The following is a 10,529-nucleotide window of genomic DNA, read 5'->3' on the forward strand; positions in this document are numbered from 1 at the left end:
TTTATGATCCATAATTGGTTCTTAGGAACTCACCTTCTCACATATGAAGGCCAGGAAGAAAATTCTCATGTGAAGAATTTGTTCCATAATTGTTAATAGACTGTTGGATTTTCTTCTGTGGTGTCTTGCTGTGAGCACTGTCAGTGATGAAGCACCAGACAGTATCCAGATCCCTATAGGAGCTTTTACGTAATGCTATGTATTTCCATTATTTTCCCCTTTTTTTTCCACAATTAGCTATGGCTAATAAACACATTTGTGACTCTGGTCTCACTGCAGTTCACTTTGTATCTGTCCCTGGCTGGACTTGTGCTCATAATCTTACAATGTGCTTAAAGACTAATTTGGAGTGTCACATAATGTAAAGGTAGCTTTTTATTTGTCTGTGTTGTGACTGCTGTTTATGTAATTGATGCTTGTAAAAGACTTTCATGGTTCCTTCAGGTTTCTAAGGGCAGCACAAAGTTCTGATTCTAAGTTGAAAATCCTTTGATTAGCTTTGCAGTAATTTCTGTCCCTGCGTCAGCTTTCATCCAGAAGCTGACATCTCACTGAATGCTTGAGCTGATAGTTTTTAGATTCCTGGATCTGGTGGCTCGTTGGAGGCCGCATAAGTAGAAGATACTTGTATCCTACTCTGAAGAGAGCTTAATGAACTTCACAATCAGCTGAAGCTGTATTTGAGGTGTTTTGATGAGGATGTTTTGGTTGAAGTAAAACCAGAAAAAATGCAGCTTGTTTTGGAGCCTAAGTCATTTTGTGTTCGACTCAAAACATACACTTTTATAATTTCTATATACCCAGAAGTGTTACTAGACATATTTATAGCTGTGTTGATTTGGCACAGACTGGTTTTTGGTAGTGGGGGAGGGCCACTGAAGTGGCTTCTGTGAGAAGCTGCTAGAAGCTTCCACTATGTCTGAGAGTCAATCTCTGATGGCTCTGAAGATGGACATGCTGCTGGCCCAATTAGAGAGGTTGGTAATGCCTCTGTGATGACATATTCAAGAAGAAAATCAAAACAGGGCTGGGTAGTTTTTTCCCAGGGGTGGTGAAGTCTGCTGCTGGGGCCATCTCAGGGTGGCCTGCAGCGAGCCCTGCCTGCCTGGTCACCCCTGTGAGCCAGCTGTGCTGCAGACAGAAGGGCACAAAGGGAGGCGTTAAATGGCGCCAGCGCTGTGGCAAGTGGCAGGGCCGCCTGTCTGGCAGTGACAACATAGTGAGGAACTCTCTGGCACGGAACCTGGGTGAGGTTGACCTCTCAGCGCTGCAGGATCCTGCAGGAATCTTTCAACTGGTGGAACTTGTTGACAGTGGTACCTACGGGCAGCAGTTCTTCTAGTCAGAGAAGACAAGGAAGTGAGGACATGTGAGGGAAAACAACATGGCAGCACCAAGGTCGGTGGGAAAAGAAGGGCAGGAGGTGCTCCAAGCACCAGAGCTGAGATTCCTCTGCAGGCCATGGTGAGGACCATGGTGACACAGGCTGTCCCCCTGCATCCCATGAGATCCATGGAGGATGCAGAAATCCACTCAGCCCATGAGAAAAGCACTCACACCGGAGTGGGTGGATGCCAGAGAAAGTTGTGATCCAGTGGGAGACTCGAATGGAGAGAGAGGGCCCCTGCTTCCAGAGATAGAGAGAGAGGGCTCTTGCTTCCAAACTAGAACAGCCTATCCTTAGAGGACTGCACCCTGTCGATGCGTGACCCATGTCACAACAGTTTCAAAAAGATTCTTTGTCTGTGAGAGGGACTCACATTGCAACAGTTTTGGGAAGACTGCTGTTTATGAGATTGAAGCCATGAGATGTTCATGGAGAACTGTCTTCCATGGTGATGGCTTAAGTTTTAGCTTTCATATTTTCCAGATTCTATACTGCCTTCGTATAACTCTGAACTTATATAATATGTTAGCAAGTTCTCTTTACAGTTTATTTGGACAAAACAATACTTTTCCAGCCTGAGAACCAAGGACACTGTTGCAGCCTCAGGCCTAAAAAGTATAAACAACAGCAAATTGAGGAGAGCAATCTAGGAGGATGGGACTTCATAACTCGAAGCTGTAATTGGACAATTAACCCCAATATGTAAATAGACCAAAACTTACAAAAGTGTGAAAACGTGTGATCCATCATCGACCAAGGGTGTAGCCTTGGCTGGGCTCTTGTACTGCCCAAGGTGTATCCTTTGAAGGCCTTTTTAATAAATACCTCCTTTACTCCTTTAACACTGTCTAGCCTCTGTTCTAGGTAGCCTCTCAAGGCATCAGCAGGAGGGACCCGATGGCATAGCAGAGGAAAGACTTCTCTCCCTGAGTGAACAGAAAAAGGTCTCTGGTGACAAACTGACAAAAACCCCCAGGCCCTGTCTCCCTACGCTGTCGGTGAGAAGGAGGGAGGGATGGGGGAGAAAAAAGATGGTTTAAAGGCTTATTTTGCTTCTCATTATCCTCCTCTTATTTTGTTAATAATAAATCTACCTTATACCTTTAAATATGAACTTGTTTTGCCCTTGGAGTGTTTTCTCCCAGTCATTATCTCAACTCATGACCCCTTAGTCAATTTTTTTCCCTCTCCTCTGCCCAACTGTAGCAGAAGAGGGTAAGCAAATGGCTTTCGTGGGTGCCTGGCATTTGGCCAGTGTCAAACCATGACAATAACCAATCAAGAATAAAACAGTCAATCAATAAAGTGTGCTCAGCTCTTTAAAAGATGAAGATGAAAATAGCTGAATCTTAAGGAATACAAAAATACCATGCATATTTAGCACAACAGTTGGATCAAGTAACGTTTGGGAAAAATAGTGCATTTCATGGACAAATGAGAGCCATTATAGCTGAATTAAAGCACAGTTTGCCTAGACCAAAACAAAGATTTCAGTAAAAAACAGATCACTGCTAAATCACACAGCACCCCCGGCAACTACAGCAATGTTTTGCTTTTGAAAGAAAAAATAAGCTGTTAGATTACAATTTTTTAAAATGGAATTCATCGTAGGTAAGCAAAATACCTAGGAATGAATAATTGTGATAAAACAGGGTAGATTTTTATAAAATTGGTATATAGTGCTGGAAAGGGTGTGCATGTGCTTATGTTTCTGTGTCTGGTTGTGTGTGTTTGTTGATTTTCTGGAATACACAGGGTGTTGAGAAAAACACTTGGAAACATAAAAACTAGAAACCAACACTGCTAATTTTCTGTATTTAATATACAATACTTACTGCATTTGTATTCATTTTACATTTTTTAGATAAAAGAAAAATATAACTAGAAGGGTGAAGCAGTTTTAAATACAAAACTAATTTTTTGCCTTTTTACTTTTCAATAATTTGGGAACTAAAGAGAACTAGACACTGTGAAAATTTTTATTATATTGATTTTCATACTGAACCCTCAGCACCCAACAATAAATACACATCTTTGCTTTTCTTGCACTGCCAGCAGCAAAACGTTCAGTTCCAAAGGACTGTAATTCTGATATAATACATTATTGATAACTTTCTGTGTGCCTTAATTTAATTCTGCTGTATTGACACATTAGTTTTGCAGTCAACCATCTTTACAAAAAGCTAAAGAATATGTTAATACGGTAAGGTGCATGCTCCGATGAACTTCAATGCAGTCAACATAAAGTAGCCCCAGCTGAGGGTGTTCTTAAAGCAGAAAGCCCCATAGGGTGAAATTTGGGACACAGAACAGGCATGCAGTTAGATCAAAGGGCTTTGTTTGAAAGCTTGCAAAGGGAGCTGTAGAGTTTCCAAAGTGTCTGTGTTACTTCCCAGCCATTCTGTACAGCAGAAATATACTTTTTCCCAATGCATATATGGTAATCAGCAGCTGTGCAAGAAGAGGAGAGAGTCTGCAAGATTTCCTGTACAGCAATGGTGCAAGACTTCTATATACCACAGTTCACATGCTGTAGCCCCTTGATGTCATATTGATGACTAGAAGGTAAACCAGTATATTTGACTAACAATTCAAGAAATCGCTGTTACATTTTTCTGTACCTCTGCAGGTGATACTGTATTTCACACATAGGTGATTTAAATGCTGAATGCAAAGAATGTAAAGAACACTGACTAGTAACTATTAAGCACACAGAATAAAAAAAATTTATGCACCTTTAAAAGAAACAGTAACACACGCACCTTTTCATGTTTGTACCCTGATTAAAAGAACATCATGAATTTCAAGTATGAAATGATACAGTGAAATCATGTCCTGTGAATAGATATCAATGGTAGTCTAGGTAGTACAGTTTGCACTGTATAACTTTCCATCTTGCAAAACAGAATCCTACTGCATATGTAGGTAAAGTGACTTGAAATGCTAAAACCTGACATGCCAACTGTTGCACTGATATAGACTGATACAATGCTGTAGAAGTCAACAGGACTATGCTGATTTTCACCAGCTGAATATATGCCCTAAGGTGAATGAAGAAACGTATTCCAAACTGCTTTGCATGCTTTCCTTGAATTACCAAAACGTATTCCAAACTGCTTTGCATGCTTTCCTTGAATTACCAAATCCTAGACAACTCCAGAGCAAAATGATATTTTGTGACAAAAAAGGTGGAAAAAGAGAGAAAAGAAATAATCAAAACAGCACAGAGGCCATTTTAATTTTCTGATTTTTTTTTTTTAAATAAAATTATACTGAGAAATGAAGGTACTGAGAAAGATTTTAATTTGCTAATGGATGTTGGTCTGGTGTAATATCAATTAATAAAATTACTCTGGATGTGTCTCAGAAGCTGTCACTGTTCATAGTATATTGTAAACCTGAAACCACAAGTTTAATAATGCCTTTTGAGAACATAACTTATCTTGAAGATTCTTAAACCAGTATCTCATGAGAATTACAAACAGGCTTAACTTTATATGACTTCTGTTAAATTCAGTGGGATTTGTCACATGTAAGGTAGGCACACATGGAGCAGTAAGAACTGAATCTTATTTCTGATACATTTCTGTACCAGCATCCTGCTTTTCTCCATATATCCCAATGCCACTAAGAAATGCAGTTCTGACCTTTTGTATAAAAAAAGCAATGAACAGAAATTTTTAGAGAAATAATGTAACTAGAGTTAAGATTTTTATCACACGTTACAATTTATAAAGTATTCTTGCTGATTTACTAAGCTTAAGTATCTTTATATAGACCTGAGCTGCCTGACACTGAAATTTGTAGACTTACAAGGCCAAATTCTTGTTTTAATTTAACTGTAGTCAGTGGAATTACAACAAGAGTAAATCACACTAAATGATTTTAAATACTTTGAATCTCCAACCCTAATTCATGCAATTGTCCATGCACAAAAAAAACCCCCAAACAAACCAGCACCTATATTTGCTGCCTCTATGCTTTTGTTCAGGCAGCAATCTTACTTCAAGCCCAGATGGGCAACTTCACCACTGCAGAAAACTTTCTTCAGTTACAAGATGCTGAGCAAACTTACCCCTGACTTAAGCATCTGGAATCAACAGATACCTGCTGGGCCTTCTACAAACAAACTAAAGCCAAAGGCAGCCTATGTAATGTTTTCTAATTTTAGTTTTTCAGACATCTCCCCACTATGTGTAAAATTAGTTCTACAATAGCATTTCAAAGCAATCTGGTTATTCCTTTACATATTAAAACAAACAAAAATTCTGTAAAGCATAAAAATTGCTAAATCTGAACACATATACTACTCTAACTGCAAAACTCAATGCACGTTATGACGCTTATTTATGATTTTTTCAGACTGATCTATCTTCCTGCCTCTCTAAGAAGCTAGCTTCACTTCAACAACCAAAATGTATACTAAATACAAATAAACAATAAAGCAGCAAGACTCAACATATTTTTTTGCAACTACCCTTTCACAGGACTAATGTGTTTTCATACAAAATAATATACTAAATCATAATAACAATAATTTAGAATAACGTCAAATAACTTGAAGATAAATGTGTCCACATTTTCAATAAACACAGACCCTATTTACTGGTGTCGCGGTGCTGTTATTAACCATGTGTCCTCACAATTACAGTCAGTTCCTAAAGGAAAGCCTTTTTCTGCAAATACTTTTTGTGAGCAACTACACTCACACGAGTAAGCCCTCTCTGCTCTGTGAGACTGCTCAGCTGAGGTACAGTATTCGTGTCTTTGCAGATTTAGGCCTTTAGACTGAAGAGTATCAAGTTAGTGAGGAAGTAAAAATACACACTGTAACACAGAAAGTAGAAGACAGACTTACAGACGAAAGCACCCTGTGATGCCTTTGGGTGTTGTAATATAAACATCACTTCCAAAGTATACAGTTCCAACTTGTAACACAGCATTTTGAAGGTACAATTTTTCTTTAACTAGAGCATTCAAAGACATTATACTTTTAAAGCTGTTCAAAGTAATGCAGCAAAATATTGTATTAACAATAAAATTCATATGAGATTCAAGGGCAGATATAGACCACTTAAATGAATTGGAATGAAATGGACCATAAATACATTAATCTCAATGCTTGTAAAGAATTTATAAGGAAATTAAAGACTGCAAAGAACAAATCAATGTTCATCTGTGGTCTTGGTTTCAGTGCCAAAATGATACAGCATTGTGCAGAAAACAGATTCTATTGGAAAAATAAATGCCACCTTTACATTTTCCCTATCTTAAGTGTTCTAAAATCTGTTTCTTGCCCTAGCAGAAGGGACTGCCTTGCCTATGAATGGTGCCTGGCTAAGAGTCCTTGAGACGCTTTCAGTCCATGTGTCAACTGGAACTGGCTCTCATTTCTTACTGAAAAGCACCATCATAATGTAAACTTTGTTTGCTCACATTGCTGTGACTCCAAATGGGCTGTAGGAAGGGAGTTCAAACTCCTGGCAAAGAGATTTTGAACACTGTGGAGAATGACAGGTTTTTAACAGCGCTTAATGAAAGGCAGATGCCGTGGATGTTGAATTCTGTTTGTTGGAACTAAACAACTTCACTCTCACGACCAGTGACAGGACTCAAAGTTAAGCCAGGGAGGGTTTAAGTTGGATATCAGAAAAAGGTTTTTCACCCAGAGGGTGACTGGGCACTGGACAGACTCCCCAGGGAAGTGGTCACAGCACCAAGCCTGGTTCAGACAGAGTTCAAAAGGCATTTGGACAACACTCTTAGGCCCATGGTGTGATTCTTGGAGTTGGACTCAATGATCCTGGTAAGTCCCTTCCAACTCAGCATTATGATTCCCTTAATATTGACAACCACAGAGTGATCAGGATTTTCCACCTGCTGGCCTTCTCTCTTTTTGAGCTGGTAAACTATAAGGTAATGCTTTTCAACTTACTACATACAACAGAAAGGGGAATGGCAGTGGGGAGGTGACATAAATCAAATCACAACAAAACAGAGCTGGAACACCACAGGGCTGCTACACATCTAAAGAGAAAAAACCTCTAATCTCATGATACTTCACTCATGATTACGTTCTGATAGGTAACTTCAGTTCAAAATGTGCATGACAACCAATACTTCCACACAAGCACATCCCCCCTGAGCTTACATAAGCCACCTTCTACAGCCTCACAGCCACAAATGTCTTCCCAGCATCCAATTTCTGGAGTACGTTTTGTTGTAGGTGCAACCTATGGTTACAGCCATCTTTCTTAAAAGGGACTGACTCCAAGACAAAGTCCCTACAAGAAATCATGGCGGGTTTTGGCCTTGCTAGAAAAGCACTTATTTAACTAGCATGCTGCAGACTCAGGCTACATTTTAAACCCAGTTTGGTGGATTATTCTCTATCACAGATGAAGGATGATTGTTTGATATACATATAATCTACCCAGAATACAACATTTTGTATTTTCCCACAGATGTCTGTAATTCAGTACCGTCCCTTTTGTGTAGTGGGAGTTTCCTTAGGGGGATTCTTATATCACTGCTGTTTAAAATGCAAAAAGTAGAAGTCAACTGTCATAGAAACAGTAAACATACCATCCCCTTAAGATCCAGAGAAGACTTTTCCTCAGGAGAATATTTTGTTGTTTAAGGTCTGTTTGTGCCTAGTACTTGCAGCAGGGCTCTGTACTTCACACTGCCATAGCCCAAAAGGGAAGGAATGAGCTTGCTTACCTACATGAACACAACCTATCCTGAGAGCTGGGGACTGTTTCACAGTTGCTCCACCCAATGCTGGGAGGAATTCTCTTCCTGGGAATAGTGATCTTGGGGAAGGTGAAAGGAAGCAGGGTAAGCAGTTGGAGGCTGGCACTTCTAGTCTTGTATCCATCAAAAGCTTCTGTATAAGAGGGGCATCATTGTGTGTTCTTGTAAAAATGTGCATCACAGACACTTGTTCAGGGATCTTCTGTACTTAGTAAATGATCTTCTGAATCCAAAATTGTTTTTGCTGATCAACTGAACATTATGTTCAATCTAATCTATTCTAGCTCATTGCTTTGCTTGAATGAAAAAGTGTGAAAGTAGCACATATTTTGCCATATTCTACTGTACTACTTCCCTGTTTCTAATGAGAAGCAAGGAAAAACTAAGAGTACAAATCACTGGCTGGCCAAAACTGGAAGCTTGGAGTCACAAGGCAGTAACTGAGCTCACAGCTACTTCAGTGGTAGTGAAAGCACCAGCAGGGTCAAATACAAATGATAGGTAATTGCTGCTGCAGTGAGAGGAAGCAGGAAAAAGCTGAAAAACTGCTGAGGAATGGACTCCTCAAGGCTTCCTTCACAGTGTCACAGAAGGATGATCTGGGGTAAGGAAAGGACTGCTTGAATGGCTGAGTGGTCTACCAGTGTATGTATTTAACAAGAGCCAGAGAATGACTGTGGAGAATTAGGTTTCCTATCCCTGGAACTGTGAAGTTTGTCTCTGTGCCAAGCCCAGTTGCTCACGCTTAATGGAACGACCAAAATTAGCCACTCTTACCCTGCCACCTATGCACACAGACTGAACACAATGAAGTGTCATGCAGGCTTCCTATTCTGCATTTTTGGAGCTGGCATAATAATAGTTAACAGAAGCTCTCCACTTGGCAGAGCAGCTCAGCAAGCTCATTCCTAGTCTACAACCTACAAAAAGTCTTTTCTTTTCCCATGGCAGATGATTTTGCATTATTATTTACACTGGGTGTCAGACACACTTGCTAAGCCCTCAGACTTGCTCCTGTAAGATGGTGAACCACCTGAACTGATCCAGCAAAACTTGCATGTGGATAACCTCATCAAAATCCAAGTGTGCAAAACTATGCCATTTTGGATGACCAAAGGATTTTCAATCTGCAGCAGGAGTCAACTTCTGATATACTTCACACTAATAGACACTGTCAGTGGCTCTCCTGTGGCAGAGCTGTACATTCTCCAGTGTCTGCAGCTGAAGCACTGTCTCTGTGGACAGCTTCATCTGCTGTCAAGCTCCTCATAAGACTTTTTTTTTATATCTACCCAGAAAAAGCTCTAGCTTATGCAAAATTAAAAAAATAGAGCTGTTGCTATGTTGAAGAAGTGCACTGTAACTCACGACTTGAGTTGGCATAAGTATCTGGAACCAAAATCCCGTTCATGAGTCTTGCTTTATCATCTTATATGACAGGAGAAAACAAAACAACTGGAACAAAGTCTTCCCCTTATGTTTATGAATAACTTTTCCATGTAGTCAAACTCGCTTGCCAACTCTCCTGCTCTCAGCCCGTTTTTTCTCTTTCCATCACATCAGGATGTTCTTCCTTCATCTAGCTACTCAAAATCGATCCTAACATTAAAGAAATAGGGTTTTACTTTTTTTTTTTTTAAAGGCTGAGAATTAGCATAACATGATGTACATGTGAAACATGCAATAAAATGAAGGGCTCCATATCATTGAAAATTGATTTCAAACCCTTTAGGAGTAATTGTACAAAGGAATCTGTCAGTCTGTGAAAATTCATTTTCCATTCAGTGGCAGAGACTGTCCCCTGTCTGGATTTAACATGAGCATGTCAATGTGAGCAAGTATCCATGTAAACACTAGAAAATGTAGTTTTTTCAGGCATGTGGATGTATTCGCAGAAAGTAAACAGTGTGAATGAGAATTTGGCTTGCTCAAAAATGGACAGTGAGCTTGAGAGCTTTACAACACATCCTTGTAGGCACCAAAGTAAATCACAAGTTTAACATGATGTGTTTTCCCAACTCCTTTCAAACAGTACAGGTTGCTTTAGTGCAAATGAACATTTAAGTGGTAGTTCAAATAAATTCATACTTGGATGCTTTTCTTCTATAAAACCCTATCAACTTTGCAAAGTTGGTGAAAAAGTATCAGTTTCAATGTGTATTTAATAATTGTTTGCATTTACATCTCTCACAGTTTCTTAAAAAATCTCCGTTCTAATCTTTACCAAGTGTCAGCTGTTTGTGGGTGCCTTTTTTTTTTTTTTTTTTTTTCTTTTTCAAAGAAGGCAGTATATTTTGTCTGACCCTTTCTGGAAACAAAAAAAATCTGCTCTACCACAACAACCAACAATCAAAATACTATAGCAGAAGTTCTTTTTACTTTCTCT

This window comes from Pyrgilauda ruficollis, unplaced genomic scaffold (assembly GCF_017590135.1).
Source record: "Pyrgilauda ruficollis isolate IOZ18807 unplaced genomic scaffold, ASM1759013v1 scaffold2, whole genome shotgun sequence".
Lineage (NCBI taxonomy): Eukaryota > Metazoa > Chordata > Aves > Passeriformes > Passeridae > Pyrgilauda > Pyrgilauda ruficollis.